General features: G+C 37.3%; 1 non-coding gene across 1 annotated transcript; it reads right to left on the bottom strand.

The window, feature by feature from the left end:
• Nucleotides 1-22,186: 22,186 nt before the first annotated feature.
• Nucleotides 22,187-22,318, bottom strand: LOC127681966 (small nucleolar RNA SNORA17). The gene has a single exon (XR_007977298.1). It is a non-coding gene; the product is annotated as a small nucleolar RNA SNORA17 (small nucleolar RNA).
• Nucleotides 22,319-27,245: the final 4,927 nt, after the last annotated feature.

Below are 27,245 nucleotides of genomic sequence, written 5' to 3'. Positions count from 1 at the left end.
TAGCAGACTTCTCCACAAATGCACTTTCTTAAGGGTTGGCTGGAATAAAGGCAAACTGCTTTGGGTGTCCATGGTTTTTGCATGCAAATTCTTTCATGGTAGGAAGAGTAAGATTACTAAGGAAAGCTCATTAGAGTGTGAGAGAGTATGTTAGTATTTACCCATGTTTTTATATTTCACCTCCTGTGTTTGGATGGGAATCATGGCCTTGTGCTGGTAAGTAAATACTCTGCTACTGGATCCTGTCCAGGTTTTTATAGGTCATAGATGGGACCCACTGAAGAAAAGAGCATAGAGGGCCTTAGCCAGAATTTGCTCAAGGAGGCACTCTCTTTCAGGTCTCAGGTCCTTTAAGATTTTTTTCTCTGTGTTCCTTTGCTATTTCCATGTTGTGTTGTATGAGAAAAGAAACAACTAGAATATAAAGGCATTATTGTTTCACAGGAGAAAATAAATCAAAGGGAGTTGTTTTCCTCAATGTTCTTTAGTGTTATCAAATGTCACACAACATTCTTCAACTCGACCCCTCTTTGTGAGCTTATTAAGAATGGGATAGAATGCTACTAGACAACTTATATTTGTAATGACATAGGACAGCATTCAACGGCCTTCTAGACCATTGTCTCCACATTACAAATGATGGAGTCAAACGTTGTTACATGAGACAGAATTGTTGTAAATCAACCCAGTCAGTAAGGAGGAGAGCCAGTACAAGGTCCCCAGCTGAACCATCTAACTGCCATGGCTACATGCTAAATCATTAACATCACTGCAAAACAAAACCAAGCTTTGATTTCCCCATCTTAGATCAACTGCACACTTTAATATCTTCTGCTATTGTCATAAGGTGTTTTTCGTCCCCAAGTAGGTTTTCTAGAAAATAAAGACCCAACTTCAAACAATTTAGACTGCCACTCTTTCAGAAAATTTAACTGCCTATTTGTCTGTCCAAACACTTGTTTTTATTAATCTTTTAAACATTTATTATTTCATAAGTTGATGCTTATACACATGACGTATTGTGGTCACATCCCCAACACTGTCCTCTCTTAACCTCCTCTCCCTTTTGCAACACAATTTCCCAGGAATCATTCTGAATCATATTGCTTTTTATGTGTATGTGCCTCACTCCTTACATGAGCTTGCATGAGGTATTCTTTACTTGAGTAGAGGAAACTTAGTCTGGCCACATCACACAGTGTTATGATGTACTTATAACTACTCATGGAGAAGTGGGACCTCAGTCCCACATCCATCCATGATGTCTGCTGATGGGTACAAATAAGTACTGTTGATATAAATGAATGGGACCAATGACCATGTCATCTAGAAACAAAGAAAGAAAGAAAGAAATTAGTGTTTTACTGCGTATTTTCTCATCATACATACTTTACATACTTTTTGTCTCCTTTTTCTTATCATTCCCTGAGTGTTGGATCCCTCCAAAGCTGATCAGATGGTTTGTTTAGGCCCAGCTTCTCAACTGTTCTTTAGTCTCATCAGTTTGGCCACTTGTGAGTTTCTGCATTGAGCATTATCTCCTATAAACAGAAGGCTCTCTGAGAGAAACCATGAGCAGCACTAGCATGCAGGTATATAAATGAATACTTAGAAGACAGTTAGAACCGTATCCATTTAGCAAACTAGCAATAGTAGGTTTCTCTCCCTGACATGGTCCATGACCTCCCAGCCATAGATTTTTGATGAGGTCTACAGTACCAGGCATCAATTATTTTCTGTGGAGCAATCCTCAAATCCAATCAAGAAACAGTTGGTTAACCCCCCAGCACTCATGCCACCATTATCTTAGTGGATACATCTTGCTTAGAAAGTTGGTATTGTTGATCTTGCAATTTATACCAGAAGAAGGTAGTCAATAACTTTGCTACTTTAACTGCCTGCATCGTACTTCCAGGCACTATGAAACCTAACTGTTAGGGATGACGCTCCCAGGTTAGTTAGTTCTAGTTTGATTACTCTCTATCTTGTAACCAAAGTTTATGATGTCTTCAGAAATAGATGTTATTGTATAATTCTGGTGGACAATCAAACACAATAGCAATAAAATCATTCTGGGGCCTCTGAGGTCCTCCTTCTCAACAACTCATGGGAAAGTATACTATACTTGGGACAAGGGACATGTTTTTTTTCTCCCCATTTGTCCATTCAAACTCTATGTAAATAAAGAAAATATCTAATAAAAATAAATAAGATAAATTAGTTTACAAAATAATAGGAATTCATACGGATGCTTTCACAATCTTTAGTTTTGTTAAATCTCCCTCCAACCCCTTCCAGCTCCCCTCTCATATCCCTATTCTGCTCCAAAGGTTTGTTTTTTGACTCTAGCATTCACTTTATTTTCATGTAGGTATCTTCTTAATTGATAGTTTACTCAGACTATTCTTTTATTTATTTTGTTGTTAACATGACGGTAGGGACAGTTGGGACAGGAGGCATGTTTCCTGGTGATGCTACAACTACTTTCCTTTCTAGAAAGTCTCATCAGTGAATTTGGTAATGTTTTGGTAATGTTAAGATTTAAAAGTCTAGTTTCTTAATGTCCTTCTATTTAAATACTTTAATTTCATTTACCATATGGGAAAACTGAGAGAAGAGTTTGTATGATGGTACTGAGAAAGGATTGTTTTAAATCTTTGTCACACTGTGTTTGGAGTACCTCTTCATCTACTTTTTGTGCATCAAATATTCCAAGGAGAAAAGCAACCCACTAATGAGCTGCTTTCTAGTTGATTTCCTTGGTGCTGTGAGAGTTTATTCACTGAAGTAAGGTAAATCAGCTAGAGATTGATCATGCGTAAACTCTCAGAACAAAGACTCTCTTATCACTCCAGAAGAAATTTTATATTCAAACCATAGATGTGACGATAATGAAATATATGAGATACCTCAGTGATATAATTGGGAAATTGGTATAGTTTCTGGGATTTAAATAATCACCCTTTCATTTGTACATACTAACTGTAATTTAGAGGGACATTACCCTCGTTTTAATTGATTATGGTAATGGAAAGGAACACTTCTAACTACATAGCAAAGAGACTCTAAGTTCTTTATGAAGCACTGCCTTTTGTTGTTGTGTTTTGATTATTTTACTGGGCACTAATGATTGTGTTTGATTATATTTTATTTTCATGTAGGTATCTTCTTAATTGATAGTTTACTCAGACTATTCTTTTATTTATTTTGTTGTTAACATGACGGTAGGGACAGTTGGGACAGGAGGCACGTTTCCTGGTGATGCTACAACTACTTTCCTTTCTAGAAAGTCTCATCAGTGAATTTGGTAATGTTTTGGAAGTTCTAACTCTAGTTTGAACTTCCTCTATGCTATTTTTACTATAAATGTATAGCTCACTATATATGCCTTATGAAAATAAATACTATATTTTCAAAATAAAAAATTTCTCCATCCTCTAAATTATTGTTTCTCTTTGTGAGTTTCCTATTTCTGGTAATGATACCATCATTCTTTCAGACATAGAAATAAAATGTTGAAGTCATTATTTCCCCATACCAATAGAGTAATGTGAGAAAGCCCGGGGAGTTTTGTCAGATTTGCTGGCTTTTAATCATGTCTCGGCCAATTATTAACGCAGAAGAAATTAACAACATAGCAATTGGTATGAATATATTGTACAATAGCTATATGAGGAACCATATTTGTTATTTTAAAGTGAATACAGCCACATATGTATTTTTAATATTTATATATCTTTTGGTACATACATGGATTCATGCTATGTAGATAGTAAGCTCAGCAGTCCTCAAAATAATTAGTTAATGAATGAAAAGCATTTGTAGACAAAAAGAGGTTATATAATTTAAAATAAAAATCAAATTTGGCATTTATTCTAACAGTTGGATTTCCAAAAATCCAGGTTGCCAAGAATGTTACATTCAGTTTCTCTTAGTTTGAAAAATGATTCTGAAATAGTATTCATGTTCAGTTAAAATTTGTAATATTTTAAACATATTTCCCCAGTAAATCTATCTTTGAAAGCTGACAGAGATCATTACTCAATGTAATAAAATTACTAGCAGGAATTTGATTGGTCAAAGATATATTTGCTTTCATTGATAGCAATTCTTAGAATTTAAGTACAGAATTCAATATATAATATCATTTCATATAAAATTACACTAATGATAATGTTTATTTATTTTGAATGTGGGAAAACAAATGAGAATGAAATGGAGTTATTAATAAGGAACCAATACTATATTACTAACATAGAGGAGATTTTTAGTGTTACCATCTGAACAAATTAATATTACAAGGCACCAAAGAAATAGAAGTTAATAACCAAAAGGATAATATTAATTTTTCCTGTTTCTGGAAAACATGGTGGTTTTCTTTAATTTGTAAACAGTACACTTCAAGAACCTCAGTTGAATACAAGGATAGATGTGAATACACTCACACAAATGCACACACATGTGCATATATATATTTATTTGTATATAATATGTATATAGATACATACACACATTCTGTATATATATCATCTATATAATCTATATTATCTAAATCATATCTATATGTATCTATCTCTATCTCTATCTTTATCTCTATCTATATCTCTCTGTCTCTATATCTATATCTATATCTATATCTATATCTATATCTATATCTATATCTATATCTATATGTGTTCTTATATTTTTGTTTGTGAGCTTAGCCTTTAACAGTTTATATATATACCCTTTCCTGCACAGATAGTCCTCTAATGGAATTACATTTAAAAATTGGAACAGTTAGAGTTTAATTATAATAACAATAAAATTTCAGCATATTACATCATATTGCAATTTAGCTGTTTCCTCTTTCAAATTATTTTACTTTAATCTATTCCCCATCCTTGTGATATAGAGTTAAACAATGGCTAAATGTTGACATGAAGCTTAGACAGTAGGTAACAGTGACAAGCTGCTAGGCAACCATTTCTTGGACTTTTATTTTGTAGCAATTGACACATAGATGAAAGTTTCATTCTGTATGGAATCTCCTGAAGACACAAAATATCTAAAATAAAGATGAAAAGTTTCATCCTGTAGGGTAAGTCATTAAAACTCACATAGTAAAAAAGTAAAAAGCTTCAGAAAGTGCCTGAAACTGACCATATTTACGAGTTTCCTCTCTCCCTAAACTCATGTGATCAAAAAGAACTGCTGTAAAACACTATTAGACAAGCTGAGCTACTGGAAGCGACACTCTTCATCTTGTTGAACCATCTTCAAATAGTTGAGTGATCTCCAGGGCCCCGGCTTCCATGAGCTAACACACACACACTGGGGTAGGCTTTGGTTCGCAGCACCCAGTGAGTCCTTTCTGCTCCTGTGAGCAAACCCTCCCTCATATTCCTCTACATAAACTTTATAAAACTTGTTGGTCCAGCCACTTCGCCCTCAATGCTGTCCACCTTTGGTCTGTCATTGGTTCCCTATGTGGGGTGAGCAGAAGTTTGTTCATGTACCTCCATGTTGCAGCACAACAACACACACACTGTGATGCTATGCCAGTCAGTGCAACCACTTAGAGGGCACCATGACTAATGGGCGTTGGCATATACAGGATACCTGCTTAGCACACTTGGCAGTATGTGCCTACTTAGCAAAGGTCTTCATGCTAGGAGCATGTTGGGGTAAAAGATCAACATGATATTCTGAATAACATATAAATGAAATGGAAATTATTTCTATTATTTTTCTGTTAGCATTTTCAGGTTACATATCTAGTGTGATATTCAGAGTACATAAGATAGGTTATTATGTATAAAAGTTCAGAAAGGGCTGAATTTGGAGTCAATGACAACTTTGATTTTTCCTTTTAGATATTTTTATCATTGTTTAAATTTCAGCTAAGGATTTAATTTATGTCCTTTTATGTGTTATAGAGTATAAGTGTTAGCGATCATAGAATGAGTAAATAACAGGATAGATCATATATTGTATATGGGGTATATTGCCAAGTCCTGTGTGACTGCAGAATGGACATTGTGACACAGTTCCTGCCTCTGGAGCAGAGTCAGCCAAGCCTGGGCCTCCGTGATTGTTGACAGTTGCTAAGCATAATGTTTATTTGTATAATAATGCACATATTTTCATGTTTCTCCTATAGAGGAGTTATGAGTAATGACTCCATGATAATTAGAAACAGGAGGCAAGAATGTCTTCCTCAAAAAAAATGGTAAATGTGGTGACCTTCAGGACAGCCCTCAAGGCTGTGGAGAAAGAACTCAAAACATGAGTTCAAGTATGCACAATATAAGGGTGCAATATGAATTGTATGAGGGGCCTCATGGACCTAAAAAAACAGAGACAGCTACACTAATGGGTCAGATTGTCAGAGAAATATTAAGGAAAGAGAGAAAGAGATTTGGGGAATGGTAATCTCAGGATGGGATCCCATTCAGTGAAACTTATTGATTGTGTTTGCAAAGGCAAGCAGATGTCTGAGTTCATTTGCTATGTTTAAAAAATATAGTTGCTCCCTCTTTCTAAGAGTCAAAGGGCTAAGATCATAAAACACTGAGTTGTGGTATATTCAAAAGGGAACCTGGGTAATGATTGAATTGATATGTAAATAAAAGGCTGGGCTTTAAAAGCAAGAGCTGAGCTGTGCATTGTTGCAGAGCAAGAACATAGAGCTATCAGCTTGTTTCCATGATTTTTAGTCTCTTGCAGTGCTTCCAAATACCTTTTCCTCAGGAACCCCTTCCTCTCCAAGGCAAGGCTAGTCCTTGCAATATATAAGGCGTATGCACACATACATGTATATATATATATATATATATATATATATATATATATATACATAAGCAAATGTTCATACATGTAATATAGAAGAAAATGAAAAGCTAATAGGATTACTAATGAATAAATTATAGAATAATTAAGATATGTTGCATGGTAGCACGTCCCTGTAATTAAGTCCTTAGGAAGGAGAAGGATAGTGGATTTGAGGGCAGCATGGGCTACCGTTACTAACAGGCAATAATAATGATGACCACAAGTCCACCAATCAAAATAATTTCAGATAATCAGTTGCTAATACTAGATAAAAGCACTTCTCTTATTGGTGGCAGATTTGAGTCAACAATGGATAGAAATATACTCAACTATCAACATTATTTTATCTGCCATGTACAGAGATTGTGTTGTTGAAACAAAGACCCTCACTCAAGGAGCTTATTCGATAGCAAAAGAAAACATAGATGATGTGGGATCACCATTTGCTGTTCCACGTCACATGTGAAGCACAGGCAGCATGCTGCACTACTCCCGAGAGCAGGACCTTTTGTATGAATAAATGCACTACTCCTGCATGCTGCACTACTCCCGAGAGCAGGACCTTTTGTATGAATAAATGGGTTGGCGAAAGTAAAATTTTCAGAGATTTTGTTTTTTTGTTTTTTGTTTTTTTTTTTTTACACTGAAAATACAGTTGGCATCTCACACTCCTCAGAGCTTTAAATACAAACATATTTCAGTGAAGGACGTGGGAGAGTCGTGTGATCAGAGGGTGCTATCCTGGATGAAGCTACAGGCTTGGGACTGTCTGCACATCAGGATTTGCTGTACTTTTGTTTCTTGTGTAAGTACTTGAAGCAGTTGTCTCCTGGCGGGCAGGACTATCTTCTTGGCTGTGCCTTTTGATTTTGACAACATTGTTTCTGGGAAATTATATCTCCGACTCAACTAACCAAAGAGAAGTTTGAAAGAATAAGTAGAAAAATCTAAAAATTATGATTTGAACTCTCTTTCCTTTGAGTTCTGATTGATGGACTGGCAGCTGTACTTGAATTTTTTAATGTGTAAATATTTGCTAAATTTCACCAAGATTTATAACCAGACCCCCATATTATAAAATTGATCGAAGTGGTGTTTAAAATATTTTCATAGGAGACAGTGTAGAGGAGAAATCAGGCACTGACACTAGGTTTAGTACTGCTGTGGTTCTTGCTAACAGATACACAAGTACATATACAAACACATGTGCACATTAACATAAACACCTACGCACATACCTGTACCAAAGCATACCTGTTAGCCAGAACTTACTCAAGTTCTTCTATCAGTGTGTTGTAGATTCTTGCTCTCGCCACCCTAATAGCTGAAGCTCCATAGAAAGCCCCAGGCTAACAGAGAGCCCTGCCAGCCATGCCTTGGAGAAAGCTTGATTGCAAGCCTATAGATCACATGGTATAGAACCCCTCCCTTCCTATAAATTGTAAATTCTTTACTCTGCTATGTGGGCTTTTCTCTGTGGCCCCACCATGCTCCTGTCTTCTGTCTATGGTATTAATGACATTTAGTGAATCTCTTACAGAAATTGCACTCTGATTCAGAGCTCCCATTGCAGTCTTTTAGGACATGTATACACTTGCCACTTTTACTCTTGATTTGCTAATTAGCATCTCACTGAGCTCGAGCATGTTATAAAGCATGCTGCCTATCTGTCCTCAGTTCTCCCCAGTAGCAAGACATTCGTGGGGTCCTCAAATAAATTAAAACAAGGGGACTGACCCATTACTATTAACTAGATTACAGACATCATTCTGTTTTGTAATGAATCAGGAAGAAGATATAAAGTCAACTATTTTCTTGTTTCACGTTATCATAGGTGTCTGTTCCCCTTGCACTCCCATGGTAGAATGTGAGTTCAAGTTTCTGTTTATTGCCATGACATGAAGCACTTTTGAATTCCAAAAGAGTCCAACATGTGCTATCCCTTTGAGGCAGTGATTGCAAAACTTGGGCTTTGTTTTGAACTCTATAGTGCAATAGAATTAGGTATGGCTAGTAACTGAATACATTTAGAATATGTGATTCTTAGGAAAGGGTTTTTAATATTTTTCCATTTAAAATGATATCAAATCATTTTATAATTGTGTTATTTACTATGTCAATTTCATTATTATACAAAATATAATAAAGTATGGCTTTAAAGGAATCTCCTCTGTTCTTTTGTTTGAATATCCTCTCATGTAGTTGATTTTTAAATTTTTATTTTTAAGATATGCCTTGGCAAGCCAAGTTGGATTAAGCCTGATTGAAGGCAATGATTCATGAGCAGAATGGAGGCAATCAACTTCTGGCTCTGATTTAACAGGTCTAGCAGTGGACCCAAGAGTTTGAATTTAGCAAACATCTGGCTGTCTCTGAGGCTGCTATTTCATAAACAGAATTTTGAGAAAAACCAAGGCTGATGTTGAGCAGGTAAAGGTAGGCTATTATAAAGGGACATTCATGGAAAAGCATAATGTGACACCTATGAGGATCACTGCTGACTGATGGTGTCTTAGTTAGAGTTTCACTGCTATGAACAGACAGCATGACCAAGGCAACACTTATAAATAACAGCATTTAATTGGAGCTGGCTTACAGATTCAGAGGTTTGGTCTGTTATCATCAAGGCAGGAGCAAGGCAGCATCCTGGCAGGCATGGTGTAGGAGCAACTGAGAATTCTCTGTCTTCATTTAAAAGCTAGAATATTCACTTGCAGGAAGCTGGGACTAGGTTACTAAAGCCCCTACACACAGTGACACACCTACTCCAACAAGGCCACACCTCCTATAGTGCCATCCCAGTCCCAAGCATATACAAACCATCACAGATGGAGACCCGTGTTTGGGGCCCACTTCTATGGTTAAATAGTACCAATGTCATGGCTTGATACTCTGTGCCAGTCCCCTTTGTTTCATCTGTAAAGTGAAGTGGGTGTATTGTCCTTTTCTAATGTTGATTCTTGAAAATCTCGAGCTTTGTTACATGTGGGAATCTCTGTCCACTTTTCCATCTCAGTGCTGGGATCCTGTATGACCCGAAGCTCTGCAAGTGTCGTGCCTAGTGTAACAGTATCTTAACTTCAAATATGCACCTCTGGAGTCATCCATCACCTCTGGATCTTACAAAATTCTGCTTCCTTTCCCTCATAGACTCTTGAACATTTAGGGTAGGGATTTGGTGAGGACATTCCAGTTAAGACCAAGTGCTTTTGTATGTCTCGCTCTCTACATTGTTCTATTGGTGGTTTCTGTGTTCATTCCCATCTACTGAAAAAGAAACTTCCTTGATGAGGGTTGAGTAAGGCACTGATTTATGGGAATAGCAGAATGGTGTTTGACTCATTTATTTCTGTGTTCTATGTTTCTTTTTCTCAGAATAATGGCAGGATCTCTCCTTCTTAACTTAAACACTATTTGCAATAGATATTTGTCAGGAAAGAGTAAAATCAAAATTTTTTTTTTTGGATTTGGTTTTTTTTTCGAGACAGGGTTTCTCTGTATAGCCTTGGCTGTCCTGGAACTCACTCTGTAGACCATGCTGGCCTCAAACTCAGAAATCCTCCTGCCTCTGCCTCCAAGAGTGCTGGGATTACAGGCATGCGCCACCACTGCCTGGCAAATGAATTTTCTCTAATGGAGTATCACTAGTTATATCAACCATACACCAAAGCTGAATGCCTGTGAGACTCCAGTGTGTGTGTGTGTGTGTGTGTGTGTGTGTGTGTGTGTGTATAAAATGAAAAATCATATAAATAATATAAAAAATGAAAATCAAAGCTATATGTATCTGGGGAAAACATAACACTTTAAGTGGATAGAGATGTGGGAGGGTCTGGGAGGAGTCGAGGGAGGAAAAATACAAATAAAATGCTGTAGAAACAATGACTAAAATGAAAATCTTAAACTTTCCCAAGCTCTCATTCTCTTCTCTGATTTTTCTAGACTTGACAAAATTTTAGTTTGTTTTCGTCTAGGATATGATTAAGGCTCAGACATTTAATAAACTTTGTTTTGATCGATATAAAGGGGGTCAATATGATTCCATAAATCAAAGGACATCATTGATCATGTTATTGTTGATATATGTATATCCTTTAGAATGATGACTGTTTTTAGATGGAGAAAACCAAATAAAAGTAACCTTTCATAAGACATAAATTCCACCATTACTTAATAGAGTTTAAATGCTAGGGAATGGAGGGAGCTTTTCCAATAAAACTTTGAAGCTGTGAATTTTTAGTATTAGTTAATATTAAATTTTGGTACATACCTCTTTCCCTTTCAGCTCAAAGCACATTTTAAAGAAATAATTCCTCTTCCTATTTACTTTGGTACATTTCTGACCTAATTGTTATGAACTACTTTTTGTCAGCTCTCCAATAAAATTGTATTCATTCAAGCTAGTTGAGCAATTTAGCCTTAGTTTGCCGAAAGCAGTTTTCTGCATAGATAGAATTAGACCAACAGCTGGAACCACTTCAACCACCCAGCAATATAATAGTTTATTTATCATTGCTTGTTTTTATTTTATCCATTCACAGCTGAAGTCCTTCGGTGTGATTTAGGATATTCTGAAATGAAGACCAGTCTCTGTCTCTACGACTTTTGACAGAAACCATGGAAAGGAAACAGCATTCACAAAAGCCACAAAATGCACAAGTCATTCCTGGTATCTCTGTCAATCCCAGTGAAAGCAGAGACAGTGACTGCCAACTGGAACATTAGAGCTGAATTTCATACTCTCCTCATGTTGCATGACTTTGGCCCTCTCAAATATTCCTCATTCCAATTCGGATTTCCTCAAACACATTTTGTCCTGCTTCCCAGCCTCTCAGTAGGGAGAAGTTGCTGTAGGCAAGTATGACACCGGAGAGAGCTTTTCAGGTTCCAGTGGCTGATTTTGTCACAGTCTTACATTGGAATGCTTCTGCTTGTGGATATTTTCTGCCAATGATGTTCTTTCAATTGGAGTACATGCCTTTGGTTTCATAGAGTTGAAATCTTTATTTACCTTGTATAGGAAAATTTTAAATGCTGTAAGTGGTAGGGAAGTGTGAAGAAGAAAAAGAATTAATATGACAGATGATGAAACATAGCTTATCATGTTTCCTCTGCTGCCACAGGTAGATCACATCTTCTTCAGTAAGTCCAGGATCTCTTAGCTTTTGTTTTCTTATTTACATCTTTGGGTGTAATACATCTGCCGCATCTCTGTCACTGGGTCATTTACAAAGCTATCCACGCAGAAGTTATTGACAAATATGAGTTACAGAGACTGATTTTCCTTATTGTGTGATTAAGGATCTTAGGTAAAGCTGGGAATTATGGTATATACCTATAATTTATGCACCTAGAAGCCTGGAATAAGAGGATTATAAGTTCAGCACTGGCCTTTGAGGTCCTGTCTTGAAATAAAATAAATTAAAAAGAAGTTCAACAAATTATAATCCAAGTTGGAAAATAATGACATAAAGAACAAGGCAATGTGTTAATATTGTATTTATATAGTTTCTTCTCCTCCCTCTCCCCATCAACCCTTTCCATGCCCCTCCTTTTAAATTCACGATGTCTTCTATAATTATTATTTACACACATACAAGTGTATAATCTACTGTTCTCATTTAGTGTTGTACTTATATACATTGGCTAACCACTAGAATTCAATAATCTATAATGGTATCATTTCAAGAAAAGGCTGATTTTGCCTCTTTAAGTAGCTGAAGGCTTGCAGCTCTTCCCCTATCCATGTTGGGATGTCAACTGATGTTGTCATTATACAATTCATGTTCAGGCAATGACGTTGAGATGTCATGAGTACAGTTTCTCTGTCATGTCTAAAGGATAACATCTAGAAGCAGGCATCTCAGTCCTCTGGATCCTTCTTTCATGATGGTCAGTGAGCCTTAGGTGTGGGACTTGCACTGTAAATTTAGTAACCCATACCTCTGTATTATAGCCAGTTGTGGAACTCTGTAGTAGCATCCCCTGTTGCAAAAAGAAACTTCATTGGTAAGGGGTGAGAGCTACCCATATATGCAGGTAGGTAGTTAGAAATCAGACATTGTATTGGTTTGGGAAAACTGAGAGTAGTAGGTCCTCCTCTAAGGTCTGCCTCCATCCATGGGTCTGGTCTTTGGGTAGGTTTTCAGTATCAGGCATGAGTGTACAGCAACTGACTGTACATTCCAATTAAATCCAAGTAAACGAGTACTGATTACATGCAACAACACAGGTGCAATGAAGGGAAAGGGTGAAAATGGGAAGAATGGACTACATCTGGAAAATGGAAGAGATAGAAATACAGAAGAAGGGGGGAGAGATAATACTACTAAAGATGTTTGAAAAAGCCATAGGAAATAGTCCATAAGTTCACTTAAAAATACAAATAATATATATGAACACACACACACACACACACACACACACACACACACACTACAACACCAAATGTGATAAAACTCTCCCTAAAAGCCATAGACCATGTAACAAAAGCTCCACTGTTAGGCATGAGAAACCTCCTATCAAATTATTGGTCATTGGAATCCAAGATTCCAAAACCAATATTAGCTGATATCATTGCCCTTCCTTGCCTCCTAAAACTTAAAATATAAGTTACCTGCATTTACTGGTGCTGAAGTTACTGCAGATAACTTGGACCCCAAATTTTGAGAGAGCTGGATGGACAGAATTTGGAAGTCCCATTCCTGAGGTCAAGCTGTTAGCACTATCAAAACATCCCGTGCCTTGTGTTAAGTAGAGAGAATCAGTGGTCCTACGCAGCTGTGAAACCTATGAACCACAACAATATTCAGCCCAGCAAGATATCTGTAATATCCTACAGTGGCACTATTATTTGGGGGTAACAAAGAGTTGATTTTTTTAGGAATTTTTCATTTCTATTTTAATTTTATATATGTGTACTCTAGCTTCACCATTTTCTTTCCCTTCTTCCCCCCTCCAGTTGTTTCCATGTCTCTTCCTATTTCCTTCTCAAGTTCATCCCTTCATTCTATTTTTTAAATGCATATCTTTATCATTAAGAACTTAACTTCAATTCTGAAAGGTGACCAAGGGTAATAACAATAGCTTATTGTTTGGCAGTTGCTTTGATCCCACTAGGCATCACTATAAGGAAAGATTTTAGGGTCTTGGAAAAAATATTATTGTATAAAATGAAGTAACTTTATTTAAGATATAAATCCATGCATATACATACACCTTATATGTTGTAACAGTTTGTCGATTTGCCACTGATGAGCAATAAGATGGCTATGCTATGAAATGCTGTCATCTGAGAACAGCCACTGCAATCTTCATCAGAGTAGCAATGATTATCTTTTAAAGAGCCTCAACAATGTCAGGCTTACATACATTCCCTCATAGAGTTTTTGGACCATTAAATGAGATATATGCCACTACTACCTGACCCCTTCCCAGCTGTATTTATTTACTTCTGCCCCAGAATTATTCTCTGATTGCTCATAAGCATTTAGACAATAATAAAATTTCATATGTAGTTATATGTATACATATAAAAATACTTTTGTGTAAATATGAAGATGTACCTGAAGAGCTAATATAACATATATTTAGGTTAATGACTTCAGAAGAAATGTCTGAGTTCAGATTCTGTTTCAAACATATTAGCCTGAGACCCAAACTTTCTCAGAGAGCAATGTCATAACACTCAACACCTATTGCACTTCAAGGACTATGTATAAACTTGGTGTAATTCAATCTATACTGCTAACCTTTGAAAAATTTATTTTAGAGCTGGAAATGAATGAAGGAATAGGATTGTGAAATTAAGACCTACCACAATTGGGCCTGATTTTCCCAACATTTCTGGGAAATATCACCAATGGGAAACACTGGCTAAGATGTGATAGTTCTGGAATCACATTACAGCACCTACTTTTTTGGCCATATAACTTAATGCTAGTTTCATGAAACTTCTGAGTCTCTGTTTCTGTTTGTTTGTTTTGCTTTGTTTGTTTTGTTTTTCCCTAAAAAAGCTTTTGCAAATAAAATCTTCATTCACTTATTTACTTGCTGGTTTTATTTTTTAACAGGTATCACTAGATAGGAGAGAAATAAGGATAGAAGGGGAGATAGAGATAAAGATCTTTGAATATAATTTCTTTCTTGTTTCTTCTTTGCTTCTAGCTAGTGTTTGCTACCTTGTGGTTTCTTTTTCTCCCAACTTTTCTCTCCCACAGTTTCACCCCCTATCACCAGATAGAAGAGAAAGATGAACAGAGAGGAAAGGGAAGATATCCCTGAATAAAGTCAGGGTTAGAAAGGGAGTGATGTCATCATTTGACTACTTCCTGCTGGTGAGGTGCTTCTAGTTCCTTGGTGCAAGTTTGATCTTTGACATCAGGATATCTAATATCTTCTTGGTGTTTATTCTTTGTGCACAACTACTTAATAAATCTTGTTCAACAACAATAGACAACAATTAACAACCAACAACCAACAAACCACAATGCTTCTGGGTCCTAGGATTTATATACCCTTTGAAAATTTTCGAGAATTCCAAATGTCACATAATCACAATCTGCAGCTGGCAAAACCATGCCTCTGCTACAGCACAAGGAAAATCATAGTGGCTGCAAAGTCCCATGGCCCTACACCTGTGATCAAAATGGAAACATTCTTAATCCTTCCGTGTTTTTTAAAGAAACGAATATTCCAGAATTTTCACTACAACCAGTACTTAGCTCCTGGCTTGCCTGTGATCCTTTATAACCTACCATCTTACCTAGATCAGGAACATATCGAGGTTAGCTTAGTGATAGAAACTTTGAAGTCAGCACATGGTGTCATAACCTGACATCCCAGCTGGGGAAACTTGAAAAATGACTTGGTGTAAATACCCCTATCATAATTTAAGGTATTTGTTAGCATATATTTTCTGGAAATAGTGGACTAAATAAATTGGATTCTTACCGGAAAACTATTGGTGAAGATGCTGACACTGTCCAGTGTGCTAGTTCTTGCCCCATTTGTAGCCTTTATTCATGCAAACAATAACTAATTTTAGTTGTGGAATATACAGTAGATTTAAAAGACTCAAATCAAAAATAGAATATAAAATACTTTATCAATAATTTTAATGCTGAATATGTATATAGAAATGATATTATTTGGCCCATACTAAAATTATTTTTACTAGTTAGTTATTTCTATTAACACAGTCATTAACAATTTAAAATCATGTATAAATTGTGAATTACATTTTATGCACATCAGGTATTTCTTTTCTTTTTTAAAGCTTTTTTTATTGGATAAATTATTTACATTTCAAATGTTATCCTCTTTCCCAGTTCTCCACCCCTCTCAGATAGTGCCTATCCAATCCTCCCTTCCCCTACTTGTATGAGGTTGTTCCTCTAACCAACCCACTCCCACCTCCCCGCCCTAGATTCCTCTACATTGGAGGCATCTGTCAAGCCTTCATAGGACCAAGGACTTCTCCTCCCATTGATGCCTGACAAGGCAATCCTCTGCTACATATGAAGCTAGAGCCATGTGTACCCCTTGGTTGATGGCTTAGTCCCTGGAAGCTCTGGGGGCGGGGTGTCTGGTTGGTTGATATTATTGTTCTTCCTATGAGGTTGCAAACCTCTTTAGCTCCTGTAGTCCTTTCTCTATTTCCTCCATCAGAGAGCCCATGCTCAGTCCAATGGTTGACTGTGAGCGTCTGCCTTACATCAGGTATTTCTACTTGAAAATAAGCTATAGAAAGAATGCTGAGTTGATTTTATGTGTAATCATATCTTTAGTATTTCCGAAGTGTTTGGTCTCAAAACAAATGTAATGTTCTAAATCTTACTCATGCTCTTATATTAGGAAAAATAGGAAAAGGCTAGGAAAGTGTTTTTCTTTTTTCTTTTTGGACTTACCCTCAGGGGTCTAAGACCTTAATGGTTGTAGAAGGTACCAGGCTTGTGCTGATTGGTATTATGGAAGTGCATGGTTGTCTCTGCAGCATCTGCTTTAATTTACCTTCTGTAGAATAGATGGTGACCAGAGCACAGACTCTTCTTTTAAATGTGTGTTCTAGTCAGCACCTGTGACTTCTTGCTCCAAGGTCATAAAACAGCATGATGAAATGTGCATCTGGTAAATCACAGAGTAATATAAACCTCTGCTTGAAACATTTCTTTGGAGGTATTTTAGCCACATTAATATACTGAGATTTTTAAAAGTAGCTTCATATGTTTCTCTGAAGACTTTTCCTTTTGAAGCAGTGTAAAAGATGATTCATCTATGCTTACGGCTCTCTTTAAAAAAGTATCTGGAAATGCACATGTAATGATTAAAATTCTACTGGCCTTTTCCCTCAGCATCAGCGGAAGCTGATTTAAATCCTCAAGTGTAGACTTACAAGTGGGCTTTCCTCATTTTATATCATCCACAGTTTTTAATCTATGAAACCAGAAACACTTTTTCCCCATGTTTCTTATCATTGTTAAGAAAAGATGAACCTGATATCTATCAATCGTTTTCAAAATAATGGATTTCTACTTTTTTTTAAGTTCCAATTGAATGTGGAATCATTGAAAATGAAGTTTATGTCCAACTAACAAACAATAGAAAAGTGAACTAGATGATTTTTTAAAAACCTTTAATATTTTACCTACTGATTCTATAGACACATATTTTTGAAGTTAGTGAAATATATCCTTATTGAAAACTTGATATGAAGTAAAAACAAAGATTGTCCAGTGAGTGTTTTTGTTTTTTTTTTTAACCAAAGTTTTAGTTTATTGATTTAAACATGCATTCGATACCCAATTGGAAGCATTCAAAATGATTTTGCTTAGTATGGAACAAACAATAGCATAGTTACAAACCAGTGAATGCAGTTTTTATCTGTATGATATGATAGTGTACTTACTGAAAATCATTAATATACCCATATTTAGGATTGCAGAATAAGGTGAAGTCATGACATACTGACTAATTTCATATCTCAAGGGATGTCAAGAATTAAAGCATGAATATTTCCTCATGGAGAATTTAAAATAGATGTAAATTGATACCATTTATGTTTTCTACCATGAGCCCAACACAATCCTTTTTTCCCTTGCTCTATCAGGTATTTTCCCCACAAAGATAATAAAAATAACTAATAAAGGAAGAAAGATAGGACTAAAAAACTTTTTAAAGTCTCCATGGGCAGGTACTTTGTACTCTAAGAATATAATATTAATTAATGTATAAATGTAGCATTAATTTGATGACTTGCATTTACTAGAAGTGATCACTAGCTACCTGCATTCAATTATTTTTAAAAGTTTTACTCTGGATCAAATTTGTTTTTCTAAAAATAATTAAATAGTAGTAATGCCTTATCTTAGAAAGAGTGTACCTGCCACCTATTCTGTGAAATAAACCACTGTTCATTTGTTAGTTTAATTATTGGATCTTATGAAACCTCAGACATCCTCATGAACTAGTAGGAAGTCAAGTATGGCTGTGAACTATTGATCCTCCTGCATCACTTTTTTGATGATAGAAGTATAGATGTATGTCATTATGGTCATATTAGGAATTGTTGTGTGATAAGCATATTCTACAAACTGAGTTCCATTTAAATGTTTTTTGTTCTGTGTGAATTTCCCATCATTCACCCCGATCTCACTCATCTTGTCTTCTCCTCATAACTCTGCCATCCTTGCCACTTCCTACTCCCAACAGAGAAAAATAATCTATTGTAGAAGCTGAAGTGTGTCACAGTTTGTTTCACAACATATCCTTTTGTTTATACTTTTTTTCTTGAACGTGTTCATTGCAACAGTCATTGGTCTGGTTCAAAGCCTCTGGCTTCTATTATACTATCAATTCTGGATCCACGATCCATTTGGACTTGAGTTTAGTACAGGGAGATAAGATTTGCATTCTTCTGCATGCTAGCTGCCAGTTGAGCCACCATCATTTGTTGAAAAGGCTATCTTTTTACCCCTGGATGGTTTTATCTCCTTTGTCAATCAAGAGACCATAGGTGTGTAGATTCATTTCTGGGTCTTCAATTCTATTCCATTGATGTACCTGCCTGTCACTGTACAAATACCATGAAGTTTTTAACACTATTGCTTTGTAGTACAGCTTGAGGTCGTGGATACTGCTTCAGCCAGAAGTTCTTTTACTGTTGAGAATAGTTAGCTATCCTAGGTTTTTTGTTATTCCAGATGAATTTGAGAATTGCTCTTTCTAAGTCTATGAAGAATTGAGTTGGATTTTGATGGGGGATTGCATTGAATCCGTTTATTGCTTTTGGCAAGATGGCCATTTTTACTGTATTAATCCTGTCAATCCATAAGCATGGGAGATCTTTCCTTTTTCTTAGGTCTTCTTCGAATTCTTTCTTTAAAGACTTGAAGTTCTTGTCATACAGATCTTTCACTTGTTTGGTTAGAGTCATACCAAGATACTTTATATTGTTTGTGACTATTGTGAAGGGTGTCATTTCCCTAATTTCTTTCTCAGTCTGCTTGTCCTTTGAGTATAGGAAGGCTATTGATTTGCTTGAGTTGATTTTATAACCAGCCACTTTGCTAAAGTTGTTGATAAGTTGTAGGAATTCTCTGGTGGAGTTTTTGTGTCACTTAAGTATAGTATCACATCATCTGCAAATAGTGATAATTTGACTTCTTCCTTTCCAATTTGTGTCCCTTTGCCCTCCTTGTGTTGTCTAATTGCTCTAGTTAGAACTTCAAGTACTATATTGAATAGATAGAAAGAGAGAGGGCAGCCTTATCAAGTCCATTATTTTAGTGGCATTGCTTCAACTTTCTCTCCATTTATTTTGATGTTGCTTTGCTGTATATTGATTGGTTTTACTCTGTTTAGTATGGGCCTTGAATTCTACTATGTTCATAGTAGCCCTACTTATAATAGTCAGAAGCTGGAAAGAACCCAGATGTCCCTCAAAGGAGGAATGGAAAATAGGTATATTTATACAATGGAGTACTACTCAGCTATTAAAAACAATGGATTCATGAAATTCTTAGGCAAATGGATGGAGCTAGAAAATATCTTCCTGAGAGAGTTACCCAATCACAAAAGAACACACATGGTATGCATTCACTGATAAGTGGATTAAGCCCAGGAGCTTGGAATACCCAAGACACAATTCCCATATCAAATGATGCCCAAGAAGAAGGAAGGAGAAAATATGGATACTCTGTTCCTTTTTAGAAGGGGGAACAAAATACCTACAGAAGGAGATGCAGAGACAAAGGGTGGAGCAGAGTCTGAGGGAAAGGCCATCCAGAGATTACCCCACCCAGGTATCCATCCCATATGCAGTTACAAAACCCAGACTCTATTATCGATGCCCACAAGTGCTTGCTGACTGGAGCTGGATATAGCTGTCACCTGGGAGGCTTTGCTAGTGCATGAGAAATACAGAGGGGGGACTCTCAGGCAGCCATTGAACTGAGCACAGGGTCCCCAATGGGGGAACTAGAGAAAGGACTCAAGGAGCTGACGGGGTTTGCAGGGTCATAGGAACAACAATATTAGCCACCCAGTATTCCCAGAGCTCCCAGGGACAAAACCATCAAAGAAAGAGTACACACAGAGTTGCCCATGGTTCCAGTCACATAGGCAGCAGAGGATGGCCTTGTTGGACATCAAAGGGAGGAGAGGCCCTTGGTACTAGAAAGACTTGATGCTATAGTGTAGAGGAAAACCAGGACAGAGAAGTAGGGGAGGATTGATTTTGATTGGGGAAGGGGAGATGGCTTATGGGATTTTCAGGGGAGGGGAGAACCAGGAAAGGGAACATTTGAAATGTAAATTAAATAATATATCTAATGAAAGAAAATTCTGGATCCTTGCATGGACTCTTCTCAGATGTCCTGTTGTTGCCCTGTGTCATGGAGAGCCTGTGGTTTTGCACCTGTAAGGACAGGCACTGCATTTGTTCCAGCAATGCATGTATGGAGTAGATTTTGAGGTCAGCAAATGCAAAGCCCTGGATCTGGACCTGAGGAGTATCAGAGCTTGTTAGCCTGCCTTCTCTCCTGCTAGCATGCCCTGGGAGCAGGCTCATCAGCAAATGCCTTGATAAAGGCCATATCCACCCTACTGCCCAGGCTAACTGCAGGCAACTGCCATGTTGTCCCATGAGTTGCATCTGGCAAGGGACTTAGCCACTACATCCACTTTCATGACCCAGGATCCAGTTCTTTTATTTGTCATAGATGGCTGGGGATGAGGGAGGAGAAGGGTGTGTTTCTTTTGTCTGTGTCTCTGGCCACCAAACAAGAGGCAGGGTCTGTATTGTGCTTGTGCCCTTGGGGACTGCTCTACTGCAACCTCCACATGTAGGGTAAGTGCAACTATGCTGCATAGGTGAGGTAAAGGTCCACTCCCCCATGTGCTGCAGCTCCTGAGGGACAAGGCCAACTCCCCTGCTTTTATTACTCCAGGGCCAGGTCTCCTGTCTGCTCCAGGTGGTGAAGGGTAAGGAGCGGGGAAGGTATTTCTCACTTGTCCACGCCACTGCACGGGAGATGAGTAGTGGTATGACTGGCTCTCCCTCATTCCCTTATATCCTCAGGACCGACTCACCTGCAGTTCCCGAAATGTGCAAGGCCTCCTTTCCTGGGTACTGTAGCTGGCTAGAGTTGGGATCAACTGTCTGACCTCATGCCCTTAGGGCCAGCTCTACTACCATGCCCAGCAGGGGAGGGCCAGTTTTTCAAAGCCCTTAGATATCAACATGTCCACAGGCAGCAACCCAGATGAGACATCTTCCTGGTCTTGGTAGTAACAGACTCCTGTTCCTGCAGGGACGTGGACCCACATGTCACCCTTGGTGGCAGCACAGGCCAGGACCCCACCATGGTCCCAGGTGGCTTCTCCAGTTACTGAATCAGGCCGTTCTTCAAGCCTTCAGTTCTACCTCTCTTCATTGTGTCTACATCCTTCTGTTTCCCTTTCTGCTCCATTTCTCCTCCACTTACTTGTTCTTAATGGTGCCTAGGGTGACTGAGTGTCTGGGGTCATCCCAGGAGTAGTCTCAGGACTGTTTTGTCTCACTTGTACATTATGGGGCTGGGTAGGGGGGTCATCTTGGCCATGACTGACCCCTCCCCAGGCCTGCACAGCCCAGAGCTGGTGGTCATCTCAGGATTGCTCCTTGTCCAGACTCTAGGGAACCAGTCCGGTGTTCGTCTGGGGGTCACTTCTCACCTGGCATGCCTAGGTGGACTTGAAAGGGCCATTTGTCTTAGGCTCACTCCTGCTGGGACCCATAGTCACAGCCTGGCATCTTCTAGTCTCTGTCTTGTTCCCTGTTGATGGAGTCCTGACACTGGACTGGATGTTATCTCAGGCTCACTTTTTTGGGGGGGATATTAGACTGCTAATCATTGAGATGTTCCTAGGTCCAACCCCTGAATGTAGACATAGACTCTTTTCTTTCTGCTACCTACTGATAAACATGTAACACAGCAGCCATTCCTGCATCTCCTTGAGGGACAGATAAGCTACACTCACAACCCAAATTGCTTCTTACTAAAATGACTTTAAAAGCAATTTATTTTTTACTTATTGAGTCATTATTTTCAAATTGGCTTTGTATTTATGTCCCATAGCTTCCTTCATTGTACTACAAGACCAGAAATCAGTTGTCCCATGGTAGAGTCAGAATGCTCTTGGATAGTTGTGTGGCATGATTTCAGATGACTAGGCATCATGATCTTTCTTCAGACTGTGACCCAGACACTAAGATCAATAATTAATTAATGGTATGTAAAAGAAAGAACAGGAAATGAGGTAATAATTGAAATTTAAGTCATGTTAAATGGGTTGTTTCTTTTGAAGTGCTGCAATGGATTCAAAACTTACTATTTTTTTCTGCAAAATTTATCGTTAATGACTTTGTGTGTTAGGCTAATAAACAATCACTTTCAGCCTATAAAAACAGCTACAGTATCAGCAGCAGGGTGAGTATTTGATGGTTAGGCCTCAACTTCAAAATTGTGTAGTCCCAAAAGGCTCTGCTCCCTCATTCATGAGAATTAAATTCCTTTATCACTAACTCATTTTTTTTTTGCTTCCCATCTCTGGTGATAAGTACTTCAATGAATTTTACTTATTGTACAGGTAGATCTTATTATAGCATATTGTAGTATTATATTTTGTTTTTTTAATTATGAGGTGAGAAGAGTGCTTCATGACTAAATTCCCAGCAACTAGCAGACTGAGAAAGAGAATTGCTATGAATTTGAGGCCAACTTGAGCTCCAGAATGAGATCATGTTTCACCATCAGCCCCTTTAAAGAAAGTACAATACAGCATCCTTCATATGAAGTATTTCATATTTGATCTGGTTTCTATTTTTTCCTCTTTGAAATATTCATGTTTAACACAGATATTTTTAAAATAAAAAAATCTCAGATTCTTTTCTATAGTCTCATTCACTAATAAAAAATTTAATAAAAATTAGTTCATTATAATATTAGAGTAATGCTTTTATAAAAAGACATGGTTATTGAGAAATATTCCACAATAAATTACTAAAGTGCTGACCTGATTTCTAATTAATCAACAAGTATGTTTTAAAGGTCTAGTATATGAAAGTAGCTTGAAGACACAAAAAATATGTTGAGTGGTCGATGATCTTAAGAAACAACTTGTAGCCATGGAGATTAAATTTAAAAAATGTGGTATCCTAGATACATGTCAGACTAGTATAACAATATCTTCATGACTAAACCTAAAGCGAACATTCCATACCATGTGGTCAATTTTGTCAAGAAAAATTATGTGTTGTACATGTTCTCACTTAACATCTGGTTTATGCTAACCTGCTGCTACTGGACTTCAAAGCACGAATATCAGTATGACATCAATTTGGATTGAGATACCAATGTTCTTTGTTTTAGGATTTAGTAATAGACATTCTCTTGGACTGGTCATTCTGTGGTTTGGAAGCCATTCATACTTTAAAACCACCTCTGTATTAATTACAATGTTCTGTTATTATAGAAAATTATTTTCTTGTCCAAAGGACAAGACATATAACCTACTGTTGATAACACTAAACTATAGCCACTTCTACTTCATAAAGACCCATCACCCAGTTTTTACCAGCCTCCCCAAGTATATTTTAAGTCCAGTTACCCTGACCATTGCATCAAGTTTATTTCCTCCAATAATTTAAATTAAACTTGATGATTTTTCTAAATATTTAATTTAGAAAAATTTAAATTTATTGAAATGATTTAACTTTTTCAAGTTTCTGTAATAAATGAGTTTTTCAAACAGTATTTCATTAGTTCTTCTACACTCAAATGTACTTGTCTAGACACACATGAGAGAGAGAGAGAACTTTTTTCAAAACTCTCATAAGTAGTTGTATGCAATATGACACTTTATTCCCCAATACTTCATTTATCTGAGAATGGCATTATTATTTTGAACATGAATGGTTAGTTTGATATATGAATATATGGATGAGTAGTTATTTCCTCCAAATTTAAACCTTTGGTCTTAAGGGATGGTGTGGGTTCATTAGATACAGGAAGCTAACAAAACTTATAAGGCCCAGGGAAACCCATGAACATTACAATATTCACAGAGTTCTCCAGGATTATAAAAGGAGCAGATGATTGATGGGGAGAGAGTCTTTAGTGTTGCTGATGGCATGCAGCAGAATGTGGTGGCAAATTCTAATTGTCAACCTGGCTTAATTTAATCCCCAAGGAAGGAAATCTTAATGAGGGCATATCTAGATTAGGTTGGCCTGTGGATATGTAAGGTGAGGGGATTGTTTTAATTATCTTAGTTGATGTGGAAAGATACATCCATTAAGTGAGTGACTCCATCCCAGGTTTTGGGTCCTGAATTATATAACAATAGAGAGTGCAAGTAAACAATGGATATGCCTATCATCTATGTCCTTGACAATGGATGTGCAGCTATTTCAAGTTCCTGATACCTTGACTCTCCACTATGGGGGACTGTGACCTAGAATTGTGAGCTAAAATAAACTTTCTGTAAGGGGCTTTATGTCAGAGTATTTATCACAGCCACAGAAACAAAACTAGGATAATCACAAAGCTCCAGGAACAAAGCCCCCATAAGCCATTAGTTGTCCATCATTGCTTGGTCTTCCCACTGATGCAGTATGCCACCCATGTTCCTATAAGTCACCCCAATAAACTCTTTGGCTCAACAGGCTAGACTTGGGTGGAATCACTTCTTTGTTGTATTGTCAGTGTACTCTCTGGGGTGAACAAGTATTGTCTCCCCAGAAAAGACAAGCAATAGGCATTCTTCTTAATAGCTATAATACAGCCATCAAATTCAAAAAATATTGTTTCAATACTAATTTAATATGCATGCTATTTTGAGTCATCTCATTTGCACTAATAACATATCTGATAATTTTCCTAGTATTTTATTATGAACATACAGCTTTAAGAACAGTTTGATGTTTTTATTATTATTATTCTATTATTATTTTATTTTCTAAATTCTTTGTTTACATTCCCAATGCTCTCCCCTTTCACGGTTTCCCCCTCCCCATATGTCCCACAAGCCTTCTCTCTACCCATTCTTCAATCACCTCCCTCCTTTTTCTCTGTCCTGATACTCCCCTATAATGCTGGATCAAGCCTTTTCAGAATCAGGGCCCTCTCCTTACTTCTTCATGGGCGTCATTTGATATGCTACTTATGTCTTGGGTATTCAGAGCTTCTGGGCTAATTAATATCCACTTATCAGTGATTGCATACCATATGTATTCTTTTGTGTTTGGGTTACCTCACATAGGATGATATTTTCCAGTTCCAAACATTTGACTAAAAATTTCATGAATTCATTGTTTTTAATTGCTGAATAGTTTTCCATTGTGTAATATACCACATGTTCTGTATCCATTCCTCCATTGAGGTTCTGGGTTCTTTCCAGCTTCTGGCTATTATAAATAGGGCTGCTATGAACATAGTGGAACATGTATCCTTATTACCTGCTGGGAAATCCTCTGAGTATATGCCCAGGAGTGGTATAGCTGGATCCTCTGGAAGTGACATGCCCAATTTTCTGAGGAGCCACCAGACTGATTTCCAGAGTGGGTGTACCAATTTGCAACTCCACCAGCAGTGGAAGAGTTTTCCTCTTTCTCCACATCCTCGCCAACACCTGCTGCCTCCTGAGATTTTAACCTTAGCCATTCTGACTGTGTGAGGTGAAATCTCAGGACTGTTTTGATTTGCATTTCCCTAATGACTAAAGATGTTGAGAATTTCTTTTTTTTAATATTTTTATTTTCTATATTCTTTGTTTACATTCCAAATGATTTCCCCTTTCTCGAATCCCCCCTCCCCATATGTCCCACAAACCTTCTTTTCTCCATCCCTTCTCCAATCACCTCCCTCCTTTTTCTCTGTCCTTATATTCCCTTCCAAAGCTAGATCAATCCTTTCCAGGATCAGGACCCTCTCCATACTTCTTCACGGGAGTCATTTGTTATGCAACTTGTGCCTTGGGTATTCAGGGCTTCTGGGCTAATTAATATCCACTTACCAGAGATTGCATTCCATGTGTATTCTTTTGTGATTGGGTTACCTCACTTAGGATGATATTTTCCAGATCAAACCATTTGCCTAAAAATTTTGTAAATTCATTGTTTCTAATTGATGAGTAGCATTCCATTGTGTAAATATACCACATTTTCTGTTTCCATTCCTCCTTTGAGGGGCATCTGGGTTCTTTCCAGCTTCTGGCTATTATAAATAAGGCTGCTATGAACATAATGGAGCATGTGTCTTTATTGCATGCCGGGAAATCATTTGGGTGTATGCCCAGGAGAGGTATAGCAGGGTCCTCTGGAAGTCTCATGTCCAGTTTTCTGAGGAACCTCCAGACTGCTTCTTGGCTATCTGAATTTCTTCAGGTGAAAATTCTTTGTTTAGATCTGTACCCCATTTTTAATAGGGCTATTTGGTTCACTGGGCTCTAACTTCTTGAGTTCTTTGTATATATTGGATATTAGCCCTCTATCGGATGTAGGGTTGGTGAAGATCTTTTCCCAATTTGTTGATTGCCGTTTTGTCCTTTTGACAGTATCCTTTGCCTTACAGAAACTTTGTAATTTTATGAGTTCCCATTTGTCAATTTTTGATCTTAGAGCATAAGCTATTGGTGTTCTGTTCAGGAACTTTTCCCCTGTGCCCATGTCCTCAAGGCTTTTCCCCAGTTTCCTTTCTATTAGTTTCATGTGTCTGGTTTTACTTGGAGGTCCTTGATCCACTTGGAGTTGAGCTTAGTACAAGGAGATAAGAATGGATTAATTTGCAATCTTCTGCATGCTGACCTCCAATTGAACCTGCACCATTTGTTGAAAAGGCTATCTTTTTACAACTGGATGTTTTCCACTCCTTTGTGGAAGATCAAGTGACCAT

This window comes from Apodemus sylvaticus, chromosome 3 (assembly GCF_947179515.1).
Source record: "Apodemus sylvaticus chromosome 3, mApoSyl1.1, whole genome shotgun sequence".
Classification (NCBI taxonomy): Eukaryota; Metazoa; Chordata; class Mammalia; order Rodentia; family Muridae; genus Apodemus; species Apodemus sylvaticus.
This window is presented reverse-complemented; position numbering and strand designations above follow the sequence as displayed.